Genomic DNA, 24,970 nt, shown 5'->3' on the forward strand with positions numbered 1-24,970 from the left:
TTAAGTAACCATATCACTCATAGCCTTTAATCTCCCTTGCCGACACCTTTTAATTTTTAAACAGCTCTACTTTACAAATCATATCCTCTTTCATGTGTTCTCTCAGCTAAAAAATTAATTTTGCAAGCAAAGTATCTAAACAGTAAGCATACTAAGAATGAAACAGGTTAAAGCTCATTAGCAGCAGGGAGCAGATGTAGTAAAACTCTGCCAGTTCCCCTACATTTCCCTCTCAGCAGGGACTGGGCACCAAGCTGTGAGTTAGTTCTATAGCACAATGCTTGGCTGCTGTTTCAGCAATTGCGCCTCTACTGCTTCAAGTATAATACTAAGAATTCACTTTGATTTTTGATGTTTCTTTACAATAATAGTGTCTAAAAGGACCCTGCAGAGCTAAACGGTAACACTAAGCTCCAAGTGCCAGCTAATCAGGAAACTATAAAAATGTAATTGATAAGAAAATAATTACAGATTATAAAGTCAGTGTATCTTTAAAAATATTAACTTCTTGACAAACAGAGGCTTCACGTCTGGATGAACTCAGTAATTGCTCAAGTTAAACTTCCTTCATATGTCATGTAATATCTAACATTCAGTAGCATGATTGTTACACAACAGATAAAAGATATTGTGTAAGGATCAAAGTGATACACTTATTATGATGTTAAAATAAAAGCAAATGAATTCTGTTGTAAAAAACATAATTTCAAATTATTAGGCTAGGATTTCTTCCTTCATATACAATGTTAAAATAGAACCATGTTTGGGAAGACAGAATTTCAATCAAGTTAAGATGCCTATATATGTGAATATTAGCAAGGCTTTATTAAAATGTTCTTTTCTAAACATTAAAATCCTTTTCTAGGGCTAAAAGTAGTACTTAGATGTTAGAAAACACTGTTAGAGAGATGATCATCAGTATGAATTCACCTGCTAGACCGTATGTCCACGACAGATTTCTAGGACATAATTTATTCAGAAAAATGAACATGGACTATAAAATCCAATTCATGGAGTTTCCAACAAATCAGACTGCAACAGATGTAAATGTAACAATCAATAACTTTATCTGTTTATTCTTAAAACTCTGTAAATTACTTTCAAAGCTGATGCTATGTGTTTGTTTACTGTGTTTCTGTAGATTTAGTTTTGCGATGGTTTCATTCAGCCAAGTCTGATAGACAGGATGCTTTTAGAAGAATGACATTAACAGTGTTCCAAGAAAGCTACTCTAAATCCTTCAAAGAAAGAAAAAGAAACTCCTTAGAAGTGCAATTACTGGGAGACTGGGAATGCATATTCTGAGCATTCTGAGCTTCTAAAATAAACTCATAATCCTCCCACTGAAAAGTAATAGGGTTGGCCTCAAAGCCTGTAGCAGAGCTAAACCTCCAAGTAGGGGTTAACTCCCCCATTTCATGAAAATTCAAATGGCAAGGTCAAAAGGATCATTATAAAGTGAAGACGTTGACCTAAAAAAAAAAGTTCGCCTATATACTAAGGTTGATTGATTGCTTTGAATTCCTCGATCCATTTTCCATTGTAAAAAGAGGAAAACTGGGTTTCCTGACATGTCTCCTCTAAAGCAAACATTTTTGTTTATCTTCAGATGCAACTAGGTTCCAAGAGTTTATACTAATTAGAGCATGCCCTTAGAAGCCTGGGTTAATTTTTCAAACTCAATAGGTTATATGTTACATTGGAAGTCATGGTAATAATCACCTAGGACTTGTTGTGTGTCCTTAAGTATACACAAGTCAGTGGGTCATTTTGTAGGGTCAGCATTTTACCACGCAATTTCAATGGTTCTAAAGACAACTGAACTTCCTTAGCAACCTCTAGCAGAGGTTTTAAAGATTTTCCCAAAGTTTTCCATTGGAACTATGGCACTGAAAACTTCCTGTGAATTCTGCTTTTAGGTTTAATTAGAAATTGACTAGGAAGAATAGACTTGAATTGAAAGTGAAGATATATATGTAGAAAAATTGACAAAAAATACAGCTCCAATGTGGGGAAAAAAAAACTCAATCCACAACAAATGACTTAAAAAAATAGTGCTCTCTAGTATTTTATAGGTACATAAAACATGGACAACCACTGACATTATATCTACCTTTTGGAATAATTTCATCTGGGTTGCCTGCCATCCCAACTGCATATCAAGTGACAAGAAAAGAGTAATAACCACAAAGTCCTTGAAAACAGCCAGACCACCAGGATTGAAGGGGTAGTCATCAAAACACAATTTTGCTAACTGATCAGGTATGAGGAAGAGACAATAGCAGGATACTCAACAAGCTGGAGTACAGTGTTCTGAAATGTGACATTTCCAAATAGGGAGGACAGAGAAGTGCTTTAGATTACTATTGAAGCAGACCCTACAGCAATATGGAATTAACTGTAGATGACTATGACATTAGGTGACAGAACAGCCTGGTATGTAGCTACAAGGAACAGAGTTGTTGTTTTTCAGTAATTTCAGGCTGATCACTGTCTGGAAGGTAGAGTTGTAAATAGCAATGGACCTTTCAGATAGTAGGTGCTACCAAATAAATGACAATTTTCACACGAAAATTTTGGAGTGTAGAAGGTATTAGACATCATAGAATTATAGACTGGACAAAGTCATAAACATCATCTGTCCAATCCACTCTTTTTTTTTTTTTTTTTGATACGGAGTCTGTCTCCCAGGCTGGAGTACAGTGGCGTGATCTCGGCTCATCGGCTCACTGCAAGCTCTGCCTCGTGGGTTCACGCCATTCTCCTGCCTCAGCCTCCCAAGTAGCTGGGACTACAGGCGCCCACCACCACGCCCGGCTAATTTTTTGTGTTTTTAGTAGAGATGGGGCTTCACCGTGTTAGCCAGGATGGTCTCGATCTCCTGACCTCGTGATCCGCTTGCCTCGGCCTCCCAAAGTGCTGGGATTACAGGTGTGAGCCACTGCGCCCGGCCCCCAGTCCACTCATTTTATACAAAGGAAACAAAGTTTCAGAAATGTGTATCTTGCTCACCAGTCGGAAGCAGAGTTTGCATTTGAACCATGTCTCTGGATCTTTCCTAGCCATATACCCTACTATAACATATTTTAGGAGCATCATCTTTAAAATACAGTTGCAACCTCCTAAATTGGAAGAAAGCCTGTAGCAACTCCTTTATATCTTCAAAGAAAACCTGGGGAGGGGGCAGTACATAAGGTGTGAAATCTATGAACTCAAAACCTTTAAGTGATTATTAAATATAGGATCCTGATGATATCTTTAAATTTCTAATCCAGTTCTATGATTTTTAGTCCAGCACAAAAACCTACTGTGAACTTGAAGGGAATTCAGAGGTCATCTCCTTCAACTCTTTTGTTTTAAGGTGTAAGAGGGCTCTTAACTCATTTCCACATAAGTACCCCTCAGCTCCTGCTCTCTCTGTAAACACGTTCACTGATACTCACAGCAGGATGAATGATTTAGGCTGCTAGCTCTTCTCCGGAATTTCCACCACCCTGCTTCTACCAGCTGAGTTATGAATTTACAGATCACCAGTTGTCTTTATTCCAAACATGAATATGCTAGCTGCAGTTGTTATGTACTTTCTATTAAGTATTACACAAGCCTATGGAATATGAATGTGAAACAAAATCAATTTGTTTCTGTAAAATCCAAGTTCAGTATTTTGGACAGGCTTTACAAAAGTGAATTGTTTTTAAAAACATTCTGACCATGTTGGCAAGGATGTGGAGAAATTGGGGCCCCTTTTCCTTTGGTGGAAATGCAAAATGGTGCAGCCCTATAGAAAACAATATGAAGATTCCTCAAAAAATTAAAAATAGAAATAAAAGATAATTTTGGCTTAAAAATGTAAAGAATAGTATGACGATTTAATCACTTCTATTACAATCAAGCTGTTCATTCAGTTCAATAAGTATTTCTTTGGGCCTGCTTTGTGTTAGGCACCATGACAGGCATCTTATTACATAATGTGGAAGGAACATGAAATTTGAAGTAAGACCTGGGCTCAAAGTCTGGCTCTGCTTTTAATATCTACCTCATTAAGTTGCCTAGAAGATTTAATACTAGGCTACCTGACCCATGGTAGGTGCTCAATAAATATCATTTTCCCAGAATATATAATCACATTGAATCATCATGACAACTGACAAGTGGGCATGATTATCCTCATTTTATAATCATATACCTAACAATTTGGGAACTGATACATAAACCTAGTCTAAAGCCTGTGCTCTTTCCACTACAGGATACTATCTCATGATGGTATAATTTTTAGTAGGATTCTATTCTGAATGATTTAGCCAGGTTGAGTTGCAAATGTACCAGTAATAGCTGAATGGATTAATATAACTACTCAGAATGAACTGAACAGATTTTTTTAGTGGTAATCGTTTATACGTTGGGGAATACTTGCCAAATACAATTGTTTAAACTTTACTAGTGTTTATGCCCAGCTGCTTTTTTTGTCCAGTTGCTCAAGGAGCTGCTTTTATTATGATGATTTTTGATTTAGTATATTTTATAATATAAGGACTAGTCATGCCAAGTAATTGAATTACAAGTTTAAAAGAAGGGAATGGCAAGGGCACAGTCCTAATTTTTACCAGTTAGAATTAGAATTCAGGCTGGCTGCAATGGCTCATGCCTGTAATCCCAACACTTTGGGAGGCTGAGGTGGGAGGATTGATTGAGCCCAGAAGTTCAAGACCAGCCTTGCCAACATAGAGAGACCCTGTTTCTAATTTACAAAAACAAAAGCAAAACCCCCACAAACATCTCAGGCCAGGTGAGGTGGCTCATGCCTGTAATCCCAGCACTTTGGGAGGCTAAGGCAGGCAGATCACTTGAGTCCAGGAGTTCAAGACCAGCCTGGGCAACATGATGAAACTCTGTCTCTACAAAAAATACAAAAATTGGCCAGATGTGGTGCTGCTACAGTAGGTAGCTAGTCAGACATGAGCAGGGCAGGAGAGGGCATCCCCCCTGCACTAGGAATGTCAGATGACCATCAGGTGATGGTCAGGCAGCTGTTAAGTGTCTCTCTAAAATAATAATTGGTCACAGACAGTGCCAGGGAAAGGCACTCTCCCAATAGAGAGAAACATCTGAAACTAGTGATTATCAGCTTCCTTATAAGATCTCGGGAGTTGGGTGAGTGGGCTCACCTATGCACACTAAGAGGCAAAATGGTGGATGAGCTTCCTCTAGGAACATTGGATGGGTAAGGGAAAAATGCCTCAAGTGAGCATGTGTATAACTCCAGTAAACCCACTGTGCATGCTCACTTCTCAAGTGCTAGTAGGCCACTGTGCATGCAGACAGGCCACCCCAAGGGAAGAATCAAGACAGAAGGAATGCAAGACCCTGGAAGTATGCCGACATATAAAACCCCAAGTCAGAGGTCAAACAGTACACTTGATCTCTCAAGTTGTCAGTGTGGCCCTCTTCCAAATGTGCGTGACTTCCTTTCATTCCTGCTCTACAGCTTTTTAATAAACTTTCACTCATGCTCTAAAACTTGCCTTGGTCTCTCCTTCTGCCTTCTGTCCCTCAGTCGAATTCTTTCTCCTGAGGAGGCAAGAACTGAGGTTGTTGCAGACCTGTATGGATCCACCACTGCTAAAATACTTCGGTGCCACTTGACTCAGATACATTCCACTGCTAACAGTGGTTCAAACGTGAAGTCCCAGCTACTCAGGAGGCTGAGGTGGGAAGATCACTTGAGCCCAGGAGATAGAGATTGCAGTGAGCTGTGACTGGCCACTGCACTCCAGCCTGGGTGACAGAGTGCCTCAAAAAAAAAAAAAATTCATGATTTCTGTTCACCCTGATTTTAGAAGAACTATTGCCCTGGTATTTGAAGCATTAAAAGCCTGATGAAAATAGCAAAGTACTATTGTTATTAGTGTCATTATTTCGAGTTTGAAGACCATCATCACGGCTGTAAAAGATAGAAGCTGAATAGGAAGTGAACGGTGATGCCCTTTCTTTTAACTTCAGAGTGTGTTTCCTAAGCAACAAGATGATCACTTCTTTGTTCTAATTCTTACTTCAAAAGTTGCATTTAATGACTTGACATTATTAAACAGCTTTATGCTACAAGTGAGTTTTTCTATCACCATTCTCATGTTTGTACCACAAAGGTATGTCTCTTGGTGTCCTTTACCCTATTTTTCTCACATTCCTTTAGCTTCTGGAAGATAAAATTATCCGATTTAAAGCAAACCAAATAGGTAACTTGTCAGATTATTTGCTTTTAAGTTCTTAGGCTTCCATTACATGCTTTCTGCCTTGCCTCAATCTCTCTACCCTTTCTCCTGCTACATTTTTCCAATGCAAACTCCATACCAGAGAGTCCTCCTCAAATATAATCCACATTCACCTTTTATTTTTGCCTTGTAAAATCCATTATATGATTTAAGACCCTGGAAAATCCAAACCTGGAATTATCATCTAAACCTGAAATTCTCTCTCCCTGTTTTCACTTCTCCATTGCATTTATTAGGCATTGGTTATAATTTACACTACATTATGTTTGCAAATTCTTTGAAGGCACCTTTGTAATTGTAGGGAAGTTCAAACTTTCCCTCTGAATGTCAGAGTCTAAGTCTTCTGAAATAAATTGGCTATAGACAGATTAATGAAAGAAAAGCCATGACAAATTTATTCATGTTTTGCAGGAGCCATACAAAATATAAAAAAAGAAGGTGCAGATGGTTGAGACTTAAATACCCTTTTTACGGGGGGCTGCAGGCAATTTTAGAGGAGTAGGAGTAGTAAATGATTTCCAGGGGAAATGAATGGACTTAGGAAGCAGACATTGTCTTGTAAATGATTCTCTGGAATTTGAAGAAACCCAAGAGACAGACAACATCGTGTAACAAAGTTTGTCCAGGTGTGGTTACATTTCTGTCTGCTTTTCTGTAATAGATAATACAATTTCAGAGAAGATATGGAAGGCAATTGTGTTCCCTTTGGCAGTACTGGAATAAAATTTCAGGGAGGATATGGAAGGCAATTGTGCTCCCTTTGGCAGTTCTGGTCTTAGGGCAGATAAGGGAAGATTATGTAACTGTCCAGCGGGTTCTCCTTGCCCGTTGCCTAGACAGAGCCGATTTATCAAGACAGAGGACTTGCAATAGCAAAGGAGTTTAATTCACGCAGAGCCAGCTCTTCGGAAGATGGGAGTTTTATTATTACTCAAATCAGTCTCCCCAGGGGTTTTTAAGGATAAGTTGGTGGGTAGGGGTCTGAAAGTGGGGAGCGTTGATTGGTTGGGCCAGAGATGAGATCATAGGGAGCTGAAGTGGGTTATTCTTGCTGACTCCCGTTACTAAGTGGGATTGCCGAACTGGCTGAGGCAGATTGCTGGTCCAGGTGGTGTCTGCTGGTGCATTGGAACGCAGGGTCTTCAAAGTGATCTTAAGTTCTACAACAGTGATGTTATCCCCAAGAGCAGTTTAGGGTGTTTCAGAATCTTGCAGCCTCTGGCTGCATGACTCCTAAACCATAACTTCCAGTCTTGTAGCTAAATTGTTGGTACTACAAAGGCAGACTGATCCCCAGGCAAGAAGGGGGTTTATTTTGGGCAAAGACAGTTATCATCTTAGTTTCAAAGTTAAACTGTAAACTAAATTCCTCCCAAAGTTAGTTCGGCTTTTGCCCAGGAATGAACAAGGACAACTTGGAGGATAGAAACAAGATGGAGTCAGTTAGGTCAGATCTCTTTCACTGTAATAATTTTCTTGGTTATCATTTTTGCAAAGGCGTTTTCAATCAGACTAAAATTTCACCTTGCAGTGGGGTGTGGGGAGAGACAAGAGAGGTCAGAAAGTTTTTGATTCTGAGGTAGCTTCTGAGGCCTTCTTATTTAAGGAAGTGCTCAGCATGCCAAATTGCCATACCTTTAGGGTATCATTTTCTAAACCCCAACAATCTTTCTTTTAATAGTTTGTTCTAAATTTTGATGAATTTCAAGATGTACCATCAATCATTGTTTAATGAAGCAAACAACAAACAGAAATATAGATTCAATGTAATATGCCACATTTCATTGTGTGTCAAAGGCATTTTACATCAAACTGACACATACTTCGAGGTATATCCCTCTTGTCATAAAATCAACTAAGCCCTCCCTGAGACAATAGTCTTATCTTTCTGTTCTTATCTGTTCTGCTTTCATGACCATGTCCTTTACGTAGCATCTTCAGAAAGAAGAATGAAGCATCATTCTACTCAAATGGTGATTCAAGCAACCATCATTTTTGGAGACCTTCTCTGTTTCAGATATCATGCTTGTCATTTGAAAAGCCTATGAACATCTCCATTTCACAAATGATATAATCAAAGACTAGCATGCTTAAGTAACTTGCTCAGGATGACTAAGAGGCAGAACAGGGATATGAACCAAAGTTTATCTCAAGTCAAAGTCTGCACCTTTCCCCTATGAAGCCCTTCCTGACACTCTCCCCACTGCTGAGATGAAAACCAATGCAATTGTCCAATAAAAATGATAGTTACTGTTTTTTGAATAGACATAGAAGTTGACTCTCCCAGTCCTAAAACTTGAAACTTATATTTGTCTTGTCTGAGTTCCTTCCTGAGAAAAACAACCCTCAGACAATTGACTGAAACTCACCAGATCACCACATTCAGACAATCTCAGTAATGAGATACCAGACCCCTCATTTATCATGATTGCTTCCTTACCTCTCCCTAATTCCTTCCTACATGTAGCTACGTCTCTACTCCTACTACATAAACCTCCCAATTTTATTCGGTTGAGAGTCAGATTTGAGACTTAACTCCTGTGCTCCTCAGCTGCAGCACCTGAATAAAGCCTTCTTCCCTGGCAATACTTGTTGTCTCAGTGATTGGCTTTCTGTGCAGCAAGCAACAGGACCTAGACCAAACCCTTGGCATTTCAGTAACACGATGGTTGTGATCTCTGATAAAGCTGGTAGGAATCATTTACATAATTGATGTATGCCCTGACTTATTCCAGAAAGTATTTAAGACAGGGTTAAACATGATCATGTTTTTTATTGTAGTGCAAAATAATGGGTTTGTATAGTTTCACTTTAAATCCTAGGACTCCTACTTGACAGCTCTGAGAAACCTGTTTTCTCAGTAATAGAAGGGAATAATAGTACCTAACTCTCAGTGCTGTTATGAAAACGATAGAAAGCAACACATTAAGTTCCTGGCACTGTAGCTGGTACAAAGTAGAGAGCATAAATATTAGTTATTCCTTTATTCTACCTTATCCTTTGACCCTAACTTGCCTTTTTGTAGGTGGTAGTCCAGCTTGAAGGCAGAATAGCTCTATTTTTCCCCCATTTAAAGTTACGTTAATGTTTACCCATCATTTTCTTCATGTGTGAACAATGCTCTAAGCTTTAGGAAAGGCCTTCAGTAACCACATCCTTCTTGCTACACAAGATGGAGCCATATAATTTGGGATTAAGCTTGAGTATTAATCCAAGTTATTTGGAATCAATAATTTGGGATTAAGCTTGAGCACTGATCTTTATAGGATTCTTTGCTACTTCACGGTGTAAAATAAGATATAGGTAATGAATCAATATTATTTGATGAGAATATTGAATTTGAAAATTTATAGCAACACCATACAATTTGTATGCATCTATAACATCAACAACATTCATTTATTTATTTCTACTACATTTATTGAGCCCTCACTATTTGCCAGGGCATCATGCCAAGAACCTATGTGATGATAAGGAATGAACATAAGGCAGACAAGGTTGTTGCTTTCTAGAAACTGCCAATCTTGGAAGGGAAGGAAAGGAAAGATGTGGAAGTGAGGAGGAGACAGAGATATAAACTAATGCTTGTAACACAGAATGATATGTGCTACAATGAATTATATTCAAAGTTCTAATAGATCAAAGAGAATGCCTCACACATTTATAATACTAAATTCTTATTTTCCATCTCAAAATTAATATGAATACTAAGAGTAAATATAATGTGTGTTGAGAAAATATGCTTATAATCTCTAAAATTAATATCTGAATACTGAAATGTGTATGGGAAATAACAACATCAAAATTAATTTTTTTTTTCAGATTTCCCCCTTTTAAGAACAATGCAAAGGCAGAGAGAGAGGGACATTAACTAAATCTGGATTTGATTGTCAACTTTACAAAAAAGAATGAGAGTTTTTCATTTAGCAAAGAAAATCATATCAACAGACATCCAAACTTAAAGATGAATTAATAATATTTAGATAAATTAATAATATGTAGATAATATTTAGATTAACTTCTATAATTATTATTTAATAATTTCTCATATATAAATTCAGCCTCACATTTTTCTCTCCATCTTATTTTTGACTGTCACTTATTAATCTAGATGCTCATGTCAGTTGTTCACTGGCAGCAATAAAGGTAGTTGCATAGAAAGAACAGGGAGAAAGTGTTTTCAGTAAGGTCCCTTTCAAGAAGGACCACCATTATATATGTATTTCTCAGATGAAGATATTTTAGACTTAGATTACTACAAACAGTCTTGGATAGGAAATCACAGCTAGAGAATTAGCATAGGGGCTTTGAAATGTATCAGGAGAATTTATTCCATTTCATGGATGATGAAGAAAATATCAAGAAAGGTTAAATAATTAGTCAATACTAAACCAATATGTGACTGAGACAATGACATCCATTTGTGAACAGGACTTTCAAGAAGGGAAGACAGAACACAATAAAGCATATTGTGAAAATGATACCCACCAAGGGGGAAAAGGAAACAAATAGACATGGTTCAAACAAGCTCTCAGAAAATGGTATGCCACAGTGCTTCCTTCTAACTCTTATTCTGATGTTTAGTTTTCATCAGGAATCTAAATTATAATTGACTTTTGCTCAGAGCACCTAATATAACACGATTCAAATGAAGACTGTGATGCCAGTCAAAGAAGATGACAAGAAAACCTTGTTAAAAATACTCATTTACTTGTTAACAGAGTTTTTCTATACACTTTTTAATGCTGCCCTCTAGGATTCATTTTTATTTATTTCCTCCTAAGGTTCCATATCTTTTGTGACAGTTTTCTCATTCATGTTGCCCAGAAAGGAAAGAGCCTGGGGTTTCCTGACATCGGTGCTTTAAAGATATGCTCTATTCCACAGTTTTGAGCAGAAGTCAAAGGAAAAGATAATATATGAATACAGGGAGACCTGAAGCTTGACAGAGAGTCTTCCTTTTTCCAGAGAGAGAGAGAGAGAGAGAGAGAGAGAGAGAGAGAGAGAGAGAGAGAGAGAGAATACCCCTTCCTCATTAGGAGTAAAAGCCCAGAAGCCACTAGCTGACATCAGCCCTTGAAACCCCAGGCTTCTTTGAGTCATCAGAGCACACAATAGCTCTACAGTGTCTGAAAGCAAGAAAATGTCTCATACTCAATAATAACCTATTTTTCTGGTCATCTTTTTGTTTTAACACAATGCACAGCATGTGCTTCTGTAGTCGAATATTTCAAATCAGCTATGTAACTACATACAGGATTTTAAAATCTATTGATTGCAGATCCCACGAAAAGTGAGTAATGGCTAGTACTAACTACATCAAAGGCATTGTACTATGGGTTTCACTTATATTATCTCATTTAAATCTCACAGCAACAGTATGTTGAAGCATTACTTAAAACAAATTTTTATTGATTCATATTAGATGTATACATTTTCAGGGAAATGTGATAATTTAATACATTCATATAGTCAAATCAGAATAATTGGGATATAAATTACCTTAAATATTTTCTTTATGCTAGGAGCATTTGAATTATTTTCTTTTAGCTATTTTGAATTGTACAATTAGTTATTGTTAACTATAGTCACCCTATTGACCTATTGAACACCAGGTTTCATTCTATCTAAGTGTTTATTTGTATCCATTAATTAACCTCTCTTTATCCACCCCTTTCTCCACACCCTTCCTGGCCTCTGGTAACCACCAATCTACTGTCTATCCTCAGGAAATCCATTTTTTTAGTTCTTGCGTATGAGTGAGAACATGCAATATTTGTCTTTCTGTGCCTGGCTTTTTTTACTTAACACAATGACCTTCAGTTCCATCCATGTGGCTACGAATGACAGGATTTCATTTTTTTATAGCCAAATAATAGTCCATTGTGTACATATAGCACATTTTCTTTATTCATTCATCCACTGATGGACACTGAGGTTGAGTCCCTATTTTGGCTATTGCAAATAAGAAGCACTTACTAGTGATTAATATAACCATTTTATAAAAGAGGAAACTGAGGCTTAGAAGGAAAAAGTCAAAACTTTGGGTGAAAAGATACCAGAGGTCTTGCAAGCATTGAATCCATATTTAAAGCAGGTCAGATTCAAGCCTGGGAGACCAGAGAACTCATAGATGGCAGGTTAAAATGCTGATTTACCTTCATACACTGCCTTAAGTCTATAGATCCAGCTTCTTAGGAGGGGTTGTGAGCAGGTCTGATACTCAGCTAGTATTTACAGGTAAGGCTCCACAGACAATTAAAGTATTTAAAAACTATCCTCCAGGTTGGTAAAAGTGCCCTGGCCATGCTGCCTTCACACCCAAGACCCATCCGTGTAGCAACTAAAAGGTTAATAATGAGTTTCCAGGACCCTGCTCTGCTCTGACTGGTTGATGCCGAAGGTAGTCGTCCCCCTAAAGCCCTACCTCCTGGGTGCTGCCAGTGGCTCCCACAGAGATCCCCACCTACTGGTTGATCCTTGTCCCTTCTGTAGCTATCTACGGGAATTTCAGCTTCCATGGGAATTTGGCTCTGAGAGAGCCAGGGAGAGACAAAAGAACTTACAAGTGTGGGCTGGTTGGAGGGTCACAGATAGGGTGCTGTAGTAGATGGTATATATTTAAACTGTGAGACCAGAAGAGAAATGCAAGTCTTGATAAAATGAGGTATTCCTCATTTAGTAAAATAGGGTACTCAGTCATGTTTATAATGGGATCCACTGGAAAAAGGCAAACTGCTCTCCAAACGCACACATGAAATTTAATGTAAAATAGTAGAAAACAGTTCTCAGGTATTAATGATAACATTGTGCTATGCTAATTAGAATATAAGATAAAATGATCACTAGTGAAAATAGGTTGTGGCAGAAAATCTGCCACTTTTAGTGAAGAGATAAAAAATCCCTAAAACTTTGGCAACTTGTCATTTTTTAAATCAATAATAATCATTTATTTAAGAACTAGGAAATCCTTGATAGAGATGCTAAGCTTAATGATGAGGATACAGACGTTAAAGCCAGTAGAGTTCAGACTACCCACTAGCTGGAACTCTGCTTCCTGCCTCAGCTGTTTTGTGGGAGGAGGCGGGCTGTGTGGTAAGTATGCTGGGAGAAGAGATGACAAGGGGTTGAGCGTAAGGTATGAGTGCAAACTTAGCAAATTCTGGGTAGTTGATCCACAGAATAAACTTGTAACAATTTATGAATTCTTTGATTCTGAAATTTGATGGTGGCTTCCTGCCACATTTGAGCTTGCTTTATAAGGCACTTGACAATGTGTTGAAAAGAGGTTTGCCAAGTTATTTGTGTCCTTGTCTTTTTTTCCACACCACCAGCAAGAAAGTTCCTTCAGGTTGGGGATAGCATTGGCACATAAGTATCCACTGAATGGACTTTAATTTATAACTCCAAGCAACCAAGTTATAAGCAGAGTTCTGGGAAACTATATTCAAGTAAAGTGATTGTTACTCAAAACTATTACCATGTTTAAATGGATACCTTTTTAAATCCAACAATTTTTGGGATTCTTGAATAAATTATATATTATTTTCATGCTTTTAATTTTTTTGAAATATGCAATGAACTTATAGCTTAGTTACTACTGAGGGTTAAATTGCATTGGACTTTCACTTCAAAGACCCAAACAAAGAATTCTAGACCCAGTCATAATAATTCTTTGAACACAGTCCTGTAAAATACAAGGTATGTTAGCACACAAATTCACAGTAGAGCTTTGTAATCTTTAATGTAATAAAATGAAACCAAAAACTCATATGACTGGAAGAATATTGCTGTCTACTGTTGAAATGGATCATTTAAAAAATTGGAACTAAGTGCTGAACAGGGAAATCTACAATAAAAATGGCAGCAGTAAAGGGAAAAAGCAGCTTTCATAAAGAATGTCAACATTGCCTTTCATATGGATATTTCTGTTAAAATATGTTAATATGATCATCTTGATTTACTAGTTTTGCTTAATATTTACAAAAGGCCAATCATGTAGAATTTTACATCATGTAGTAGACATTCCATGGCTTTTTGGTATAATCCCCTGCCTCCCCAAAAGAGAAAAAAAAATCTGATTAATGGCTGTGGCCAGGGATATGAGTGCTATAAAAATGAGACAAGACAGTAACACACTTCTTTTGTAAAGTGCAACTAGAGCTTCAAAGGGTGGCAATGAATCTTATTTTACACATGGAATATGTATACATGCCTGAAATACACTCTATCTATTGCTTTAGGGTTTCTAGGTATTTCAGAAAGTTTTTTGAATTAAGTCACATCATCAGGCAGTTGTTTTGTTTCACCCCCATAAAAGCAGTTTTCCTGAACTACTCTTGGGCATTGGTCTGAGAAATAGCCACATAATGCTCTGAGTGAAGAGTCAAGTGCCCTCCTTAAAATGCAAACGGGAATTTTTTCTGAGATTTCAGCACCATACATTCATTCTGGAAACAGTTATTAAGTCCCTAGGAATAGCTGGGCTTCTACTGAGCAGCCAGTTTGTTTTTATCTCATGGACATTACAGATTTTGTCACTGGTTGCATTTCCCTTTTTGCATAGACGACTAGAATGCTCAGAGCCAAATGTGACTAGGACATAAGACCTCATGGCACATATTTTATATAAAAAAAAGAAAAACAACAAGCAAAACTAATCTCAATCCCTGCTGGCTTTATTTTATTGCAATTTAACAAACATTTAGTGAGTATGCAATATGATCCAGGTACTCTAGTTGTTTTTTTTTTTTTTCTAATTTTTCCATTTAATAAAAACAAAACTTTTATATTTTATTCATTTTTTTCTAAGCTATCAAATAAAGAATACTAGGCTTCTAATTTTTAAGGCTACAGATTGCAGTCATAAGACCATACTTCTCCAAACTAGAGAATTAACTTGCCTCAATTTCTGGCAAGAAAGATGGTTTTCTATAAATTCCAATCACATCATATGGTTTGGTGCAAAATGAACTATCTATATGCATGAAGCTAATTGCTTAATAGCCCTACTAACATATGCTTTCTGGAAAAAATATATACACATACAGACAACAAATGTAATTGGTGGAATCCTTGCTTAAAGGTCTCTGGAGTCTTAGCAGAAAGTTGTAAGTAAACCAAGAAACTTGCATACAAAATTATTCATTTATTCTACTCTTCGAGTCAAGTGTAAGACAGTACTATTCATCTTGGAAAGCAATCTGGCTATTCTTTCCTTTAAAAGCAATTTCAACTGGTGAACAAATATGAAATGTACTAAGTTTTTCTTAAAAGACACCAAAGGTGTATCTTCATATGTTTTGAAAGTAATAGCATAACAGGCCCAAAAGTCTTTATCTGAAAAATCATCATGCAAGAAAGTTGCTTGATCAAAAGTGATTCTTACAAGATGAATATAGGTAGCGTCTTACTATAAGTACAGCCAGGATGTGATTATAAAAGTATAAATGCATTCCTATAAATAGTAACACTTCAAATACTTTTAAGTACAGGAATCATTTAAAAAATAATTTGTTGTCTTCTTCTTTTTTTTTTTTGAGATGGAGTTTCATTCACTTTTGTTGCCCAGGCTGGAGTGCAATGGTGCAATCTCAGCTCACTCCAACCTCCACCTCCCAGGTTGAAGCGATTCTCCTGCCTTAGCCTCCCAAGTAGCTGGGACTACAGGCGCCCGCCACAATGCCCAGCTAATTTTTGTATTTTTAGGAGAGATGGGGTTTTACCATGTTGGCTAGGCTAACTTCTGACCTCAGGTGATCCACCCACTTCAGCCTCCCGAAGTGCTGGGATTACAGGCGTGAGCCACCACGCCCAGCGAATTTGTTGTCTTCTTGACAGAATGATATCATGAAACTTAATGCTCTAGTTTAAAAAGTCCCTAAGAAGCTCAGTCAGAAATCAAGATTAAACATTTCAGTTATAAAATAATTGTCTCCCTCACAGTTTCATGAAGAAAGCAATGAATCTTGTATAATGGAAGAGAATCTCAGTCATTTGTGTATCCCAAATAAATACCTTACATAGTACTAGGAAATTAAGAATTCAGTAAATGCCATTGATTGAGCAAAAAATTAATGAAATAATCAAAGATTGTTGGAGGTAGAAGATATTTAGATATTTCTTAAGAAAAATTGAGACTACAGTTCATTTAACTGCTATGCATTTTAACATCTGGCTGAGAGAAAAACAGTAAGGACAAGAATCCAAATTTCTTGACTTCTAGAATGATTCTTTTTCATATCATGCTATTTTAAAATGTAAATCAAAGATGACAGATTATCAAGTTTTTATCTAGAGATTGCTTATGTCAGAAAAAAAAAAGAATGGGGATATTTGACTACAACACAAGACAAAATGGCTTTTGGTGGGAAAAGTACCTCTCTGAACAGAACAGGGCAATACTGTTGTCCTGGAAATAGGAGAGTGCATATGTAATGGAAGAAAGAAAAAAAAAATACCTCTCTCAAGATGAGGCCACCAGGGCTTAGAGAGCATCCAAAATTGTGATGTCATTACAGTGCAGATCCCAGGGAGTTTCTATTAATGCAAAATGGCTCTCTAAGAATTAAAAGTTGAGCTCTCCAAGGTAGAGGTACAGTATAGTGGTCTCTCTCTTTTCCCATGGAGGAAGTCACTGTGGCTTCCTCCAAAAAAATAAGAAATAAATAAGAAATAATAATAAGAAATAAACCTCCTCAAAAGAAATTGGCTTGGGTTCTCCATCTGCAAGCCAAATGCCCAGAGATTCTAGGGAAAACAGAGAAAGAAAGATGATGAGAGAGAGAGGGTTTGGAACAATACGTGGTGTTATAATTTAAGGGAGATTTGTTTTCCAAACAAAAATTTCCCAGGAAGATTACAGAATTCTGGGGCAAAATGGAATTCTGGCAAAATGGAAGGTGGTGAGATGTTTCTTTGGTCTTTTCAAATCTTGCTTTTTGCACTACACTGTGTCTAGAGAAGTGGTCTACAAATAAAAGCAGGAACATTTTGAATTGGTCTACATTAGATACTAGCATTGAAACTCCTTTGTTGGATTGTATCCTAAAAAAAGACTGACATTAAAAAAGATTATTTGAAAGAATAATTTCATCAATATTCTTTGAAAATTGGCTAGTTTTATATTAATTAATTAGTTATTTCTTTAGTCAAATATTTATTGCATGCCTACTATGTGTTAGGCATTGTGCTAGGTGCTGGAAAGACAATGGTGAGTATTGCTGTGTGCTCCCTGCTTCCAGTTCTCATTCTAATTATATACCATAAAGGAGGAAGAAAAGGAAAGTCTTCCTATTTTGGAGATTAAAAACAACAACATCCATGCACCTGTTCATGGATTAAAAAAAGAAAAAAATAATAAAAATAAAAATGACAAAATTGTATCATCTTGAAGCAAGTCTGCAATTGTTTTATGTAAAAAATACTTAATATTTGGTATGTACTTGGATAACATGATGATTGCTTTAAGGACCAAAGAGAATAACTTATTTTTCTAATTGTAGAATATATTATAATTAAAGAACAAAGTTGTAAATTATAAAAATATATAAAAAAGAAAACTAAAATCACCTGCAATTATACCAATAATTTCCCTTTTTTTTTTTTTTTTTTTTACCATTTCTATCATTTTGGTATAATACTTACCAGTTGATTTTCCATGTGCATATGTATACACACATATTTTACCTGACTAGGCTCATACTGTACAAATATTTTCATATTTTTTCTATTTTATGAGTATTTATATTTAATTTAAAATTCTGCAAAAATTATACTTGATGTCTGAATTTCATTGTATCATTCTTTTTTTCTCCCCAAATTCTAGCAAAATCTTATATTATCCTTCACCAGATAATCTACCCTATCTATTATTGGAATACTCTTTAGTCCTATTTGGTTCATAGAAATACTGGGGTTAGTTTTATGTTTATCTGTTCCATTCGATTGATCTTTGTATGGATTCTAGGTGCAGTAGTACCATACCACTCTAAATATTGTAGTGCAAGAACATATTTTCATATTTAATCAATTCTATTCCCCTTTATAATGTTTTAAAAATTATCTTTTGTTATTCTGAATCCTAACCATTTAAAAAGTTATTTCATGTTTTTAAAATAATACCACTAGGATTTTGCCTGATATACTAAAGGCATACCTGTACATTAATTGCTATCTTTACAATATTCCCATTTAGAAGCATAATTCTTGAGATTTATTTGTCTTTTTGCATGTTGCTCAATAAAGTTTTATAATTCCTTCCAGACAAGAGTCTCGTGCAATTCTTATTCAGGATATTATCGGATATTTTATAATTGAGATTACCACAAATTTATTTTTCTTCTTTCCCACCCCCAAATCAAGATAGTGATGAATTTAAAAATTTAAAATATATTATATATTTTCTATCCTGCCATTTTAACTAATTCTTTTCAGTACAAGTGGTTTTTTTAGTTGATCCATTTGGGTTTTTCTATGTTGAAATGTGTTCAACGTAACTATACATTTATGTAAGGTAGGAGCCTGAAACCGTACTAGAAAAAGTCTGTTATGTCAGTCCATTCCCATTATCTCAACTTAGCATATTCTTCTGAAATAGGGTGAATAAGCCCTGATTATATATTTCCTGAAAATGAGAATTTGCTTTCCTTTTTTGTAGCACATCTTTTATAAGTTCATTGCAGTATTGAATTGTCTAGAACTTCCAGCATAATCTTAAATTACAGATATAATCTATCTATACATAATCTTAAAATATAGAATTCTGTGCATTCTTGCCTCATTCCAGATATTGATGTAGACTGTCTCTGCTATTTACAATATAGTGGCTGTTTTCTAGGCACGTTTGAAAGGCCTTCATCATGCATAAACAATAAATAGTAACTGTATTAATTCACTCCTAATGGTATTGAGAAGATCAAGGATGGTGGCTATACAGCAGAACTTTCATGTTACCACAGAGAGTTTACCAAATGGAAGGCCTCACCTTCTTTAATAATTCTTAGAGGAAGCAACAAGTTCTGTGTTTCCTGAAGTAACTGCTGTATTTATTGGAATATTCAAAACAAGCTTCCAATCTAGAATGTGCTCAACATAAATAAATTTCCACTTAGGGGAGAAGCCTGCAACTGTATTAGAAAATGTATTATTTTAGCCTATTACACCTGTAACATTGACCCAACTTATCATATTCTTCCAAGACAGTGTAAACGAGCCCTGAGCAGTCACTGGATATGTTTTAGCTCTAAAGCAGTTTCAGAATATCATTTAGAGCTCAATGAATTTTATTGACACTAGCATTCTTTTGTACAGCATCTTTCTCTAAGATCAGGTGATACCATTCAATCAAATATAATTTTTAAATGCATTTTCAGTATCTGGTCATTCAATGACAGGTCAGTTTTTGTATGCAGGCTGATCTTGTTCAGCAATTATTATTATTTTTTAAACATGAGAGGAGACACAACCAGCACACAGAAATAACGTATTTTCTCTTGCTTTTAACAGAGTCAATGTCCTGAGAAGGAGAGAGGCGCTAATATACCTGAGCACTTCAGTGAGAAAGATGGAAAATCACTTACAGTGCTCAAATAAAAAGATTGCTTCAGGGAAAAAGGAGTCTAAAAAAATCTGTTGTGGTACATAGCTCTGCCAGGTATTTCTTTCCCATGTCTGTGGGCAAATAAATAAAATTTTTGTTCACTTTCCATCATGGGAATAAAAAGGAAACATTACTAGTTTTTAAAAGTTATATATATATAGATATAGATATAAATATCTTATTTTCTGTAGGTAAACATTGTTGATAGTATCTCATGTATTTAAAATGTCTTACTGCTTGATTCAGATGTCTTATTTTCTAAAATTCATTTGAGCAATTTGTGTTCTTTTCTGCCAGACATTTCATTGGATTCACAAATAAAACAATATAACATCTTTAAACAAGGAGTGGTAATCTTTTTCAATTCCACTGTGGAATGATATATTTAAAAAAAAGAAATTTATTTATAAGCACTTCCAGGGTGCCACTATTCCCCATTTGACCCACGTTAAATATTCTCATTACAATCACTACAAATGAAACATATCACTCTGAGATGAAAGATCCAATGCTACCTAGTCATATGAATGTACCGTATGTTCTCAACATGGATCACAAGTAAACTGCATTTTAATAACTCAAATTATTGCAAATTCAAAACAATATATAGCTACCAAATAAATGTCATAAACCTGATATGCAGAATAAATAAATAGCAACCTGCGTATTTTAGCTATTAAAATTATGATGGAGTATTTTAGCTATTAAATTTATGATTAAATTTATGAATCACATGATTTCATACTGATATTTTTCAAAACTCAGCTTTCTGTTAATAACATAACCAATTATGTTAATTAATCTGTAGGAAAGCACTGACAATGCAATCTAGGGCATAGCATTTTGATAATGTAACAGCACAATTTTTGTTAATGTCAGCCATCACTTTGTACCTTTAAAATTCTACTTTTTCATTAATTGTCAGACTCTTCAGTAGTCTTTTGGTGGAGATCTTATATTATGTTTTTAAAAAGGAGGCCTGTTTTCAATTAACAGTTCCTTGACAAGGTATAACAATATTGTACATCTACATTTTTATTTATTTTTCTCTTTCATTGTTAGCAATCCTCTAAACTTGAAAACATTTTTTCTTCTCTCTGATTTTACATTTGGCAAACATCAATCTTTCCTGTACTTAAGTGCACCATAGTTGACAGGCTGCTTTTGTTAAAGAATGTCAGCTTATACACTGCCTTAATATGCCAAAATTTATTTTGTATTCAGCAGCATGATCAATTACTATCATCCTGTCTTCAGAAATTAAGGCTTGGAAAAAAATTTGTTTCAGATAAATTTGATTAAAGCAAAGTCCAAATAACTCAGGGCTAAATTTAGAAATTTATTATTGGGTGTCCTCTTATTATTTCCCCTGTAAGCATATGACATCTTTAAAGAAGATTAGTTGGATACATATTCTAGTGCCCTTAAAATATAAAGAAAAATTTGCTTTCATCCAGGACTTGGTTATCTGAAATGCAATTTTAATATTCTTAGTTTGTCTAAAAAAATGTTGGAGGCCATATATAATTCTAAGAACACAAATTAAATGCTGAGATGTAGTTTTCATGTCTTATTTTTAGGAACGTATGATCTTTTTTGAGGGGACAAGATGGGTTATGCCCAAAACTCTGGATAAGAACTTTCATGAGAAAAACCTCTAGCAAAATACAGTAAAAGGAGTAATTGAATCACTATAAATGTAATCAAACTCCTCCATTCTAGACTTTTTCTTTTCTCCTTCAAAGAAGTGATATAACATAGTCTCTCCCAACATACAAAATTTAAAATAATAGGGGAGAAATGAAATCTTCCTAAAACAACCACAACATAACCACATTGAAGAGTTGCCTGCGAGGAAGTTTTATTGTTTGGTTATTCAAAGTAATAGCTGTGTTTGTGTCTGTCTGCATTTTGCTGTCTCTCAATGTATAAGTGAATACAGAAGGAAGAGAGACAAAGGAAGAAAGAGAAACACAGATAGCGAGAAATTGAGAAAAGATCAGGGAAGGTTAAGGGCTGCAAGTGTAGATACAAAGTTCAGAGCAAAAATTCTTCCTGAATTCTATTGGAAAGCACTCACATATGTGATTCCATAAATAAAGGACATAAAAGGCTTTATTAACCACAAAATACACATGCCTTTTATATTACTTAGAGTTTGATTTTTTTAAAAAACAAAATACATGTAGAATATTTCAAATTCCATACCAATTCAATGAATGCTGGTCTTTTTGTTGGTTTATTATTGGTCCTGAGAGTTCTATCAGAATATTCTCTATGCCATTTTAATCATTGAAGTATCCTAGAGTTTTGAAGGTATCTGGAGTTATCAGGGTGTATTTTGTCCATTTGTACTTGCCAGGGCAGTAGGAACACAACTGCTGTTATTTTGACCTAACTCATACAGCAGAGTCTACCTTGAATGGGATATGTTTACGTAGATCTAACTTACTTTATCCTCTTGGCCCATTGAACACTATAAGATATTTTAAATTAAATAAAACTTGGCCAACTTATTCTTTCAATATAATTTACACAGTCTATTTTTATAAGAATCCTTTAAAAAGACTGATCTTATCAAAATTTAGTATAAAGTTTCTATTTGATTAGTGGGATTACACTACTATTTTGAAAGCATATAACTAAATTTTTATATTTCCAATTGTCTTTTTGGATGTACACCATTCTGTTTTATTTCTCAATATAGCAATCAAGATTGAGTTTTTGCTATGTGCAAGACAGTGTGCTAGAATAAATACTGAGAATTGAGTGGTGTCAGTCATAAATGAAGGTAATAACAAATTTATAACTACATGTAAAAACCTTTAGTTTCTAACCTTTGTAATATTTTCACAATAACAAATCCACAAGTTAAAAAATAATCCCACTGTTAGGCAATACGTATTGATTCTTAGTTTGGAAAAAGTGGTCACTACCATTAAATAACTTATATTGCTTTCTAAATAAAATAGCAAGCCACCTTGAGGTACTATCAGAGAGCTCCTAGCAGTCTTTAAACACGTGTCAGACTTCAGTAACAGATTTGGTAGTATTTAAGAAATAAAGCAATGGTAATAGAAGTTTTAGAATGACTAAAACTATCATTTGTAACTTTGTGATTGCAAAAATAAGGCATGGCTATATGCTTCTAGTATGCATTTAAACAATACAAAAATATATATGATAAAAAGTGAAGTCCTCTGGATTTTGTTTATTTTTACTAGTGTGAATATGATTTTGGAATGATGCCAAACATTTTGGAGGCTGGTACATTAAGGATACTACACCAGCGTTAACCCTTCTTCAAATGACTGAATTCCAAATTGAGAAAATAAAATTTAATTGGAACCTGAATCACATCATTATGTCCTTATGTCCACAGTTATATTAGAACATAATTTTAGGAAATCTATTGAGAGTAGAAACTTATGCAAGAGGAAAATGTAAAGAAACCTAAGACTGCTCTTTCCCTCTCTGCCTCCTACAGGACAAAGGTGATAATGCAGGGGAAATGCCGTGGAATCTTTGCTTCTGTCACTTCTGAGATCCTATCCTGAACTTAGTAAGTGCCTGCTCCAAATATTGTTTTTAACTTTAAAATACTCAAGACCAAAGTGATAGCTTAGTCAGAATTCAGATAAGTAAGCACAAAGCCTTGAAAGAGAAATACCCACCACATATTAACTGAAAGATAATTAATGCTAAATTCACACACTGATATGATTAAATGGATACATGGTAACTAAATAAATTACTTTATTTGCCAATTACTTTAGAAACTAAAGGTATTAAAATTCAGAATTCAGAGTCCTTGTAATATTATTATACAATAAATATTTGGAATTTTTCCATTTATCAATAACGCCATCTGTCCTATCCAATACAAATGGACTACAACCCATAAGCCTCCTTTCCCCGTTGATTACTCTGATGAATGAGGTATAACAACTCATAAAACCATCATATCATATGACACTGCCATTAAAAAGATATGGAAAAAGGAGAAACACAAGATAATACTTAATTTGAAACTGTCAAATCAATTTAGTAAAGCTTTTTTTTTTTTTTCTTTTTTCTTTAAGATAGAATCTCACTTTGTTGCCCAGGCTAGAATGCAGAGGTGCGATCATAGCTCATTGCAGCTGTGACCTCCTAGGCTCAAGTGATCCTCCCACCTCAGCCTCCTAAGTAGAAGGGCCTACAGGTGTGTGCCACCATGTCCAGCTAATTTTTTGATTTTTTTGTAGAGACAGGGTCTTGCTATGTTGCCAGGGCTGGTCCCGAACTCCTGGGCTCAAGGGATCCTCCCACCTGGCCTCCCAAAGTGCTGGAATTAAAGGCATAAGCCATCAAGCCCAGCCTGAATTAGTAAAAACAACCAACATTATGATCCTAAAAAGTATCTGCATGTTGAATAATATTGTGTCAGTCCTGTACTCACTTATCACCTCCAAAGAAAACCAAAGAACCAAAAGATTCCTGGAAAGAGTATAATGGCTTATTATGATATGTTTTGGTTACTGTAATAATCATTCCAATAAGAATACACTCTATTATTACTATAATAATCATCCCCATGAGAATATCCTTTAGGCAGGGGTAACTAAATTAAAAACACTTTTCTTTCACTTCATAGAAAATTACAAAATGATAATTTAACTTCTAATAGCAAGTTGTTTTTAAAGCAAAATTAGATACATTCTTTATACCTTGCAATATAGTCTATAGATTTCAACTGAGCAAAATGATCTTTCCCAAACTAATTTTCTTCTTAGCTATAAATGTATTTTCTTAAAATAATGACAGATGATGATTCTGTAGCAGATTACTGTAAGTAGTGCCTAACTTGACATTAACTAAACTGGAAATTAAATACCACTAACTGGAATTCTCAAATTTTCTTTTTGATGTGGGAATTTGCAATACATTTAGTTATAAGATGAGTATAGTTGGCATGCCTAGAAATTACCTTTATTTTTCAAGCTCTATTACGATGACCAGAACTTGTTTTGCCTACTAGCCTCACTGAAAATATTCTACAAACTGTTTACTGGTGAAACTCATATTAAATTGGGATCCACATCTGTGGATAAGTAAGAAG

At 35.3% G+C, this 24,970-nt stretch overlaps 1 protein-coding gene across 1 annotated transcript in view; it reads right to left on the reverse strand.

The window, feature by feature from the left end:
* The window catches only part of DPH6 (diphthamine biosynthesis 6), a 405,738-nt gene that overhangs the window by 37,916 nt on the left and 342,852 nt on the right, over positions 1-24,970 (reverse strand). The window lies entirely within an intron of this gene.

Source organism: Pan troglodytes, chromosome 16 (genome assembly GCF_028858775.2).
Source record: "Pan troglodytes isolate AG18354 chromosome 16, NHGRI_mPanTro3-v2.0_pri, whole genome shotgun sequence".
NCBI classification, from domain to species: Eukaryota; Metazoa; Chordata; class Mammalia; order Primates; family Hominidae; genus Pan; species Pan troglodytes.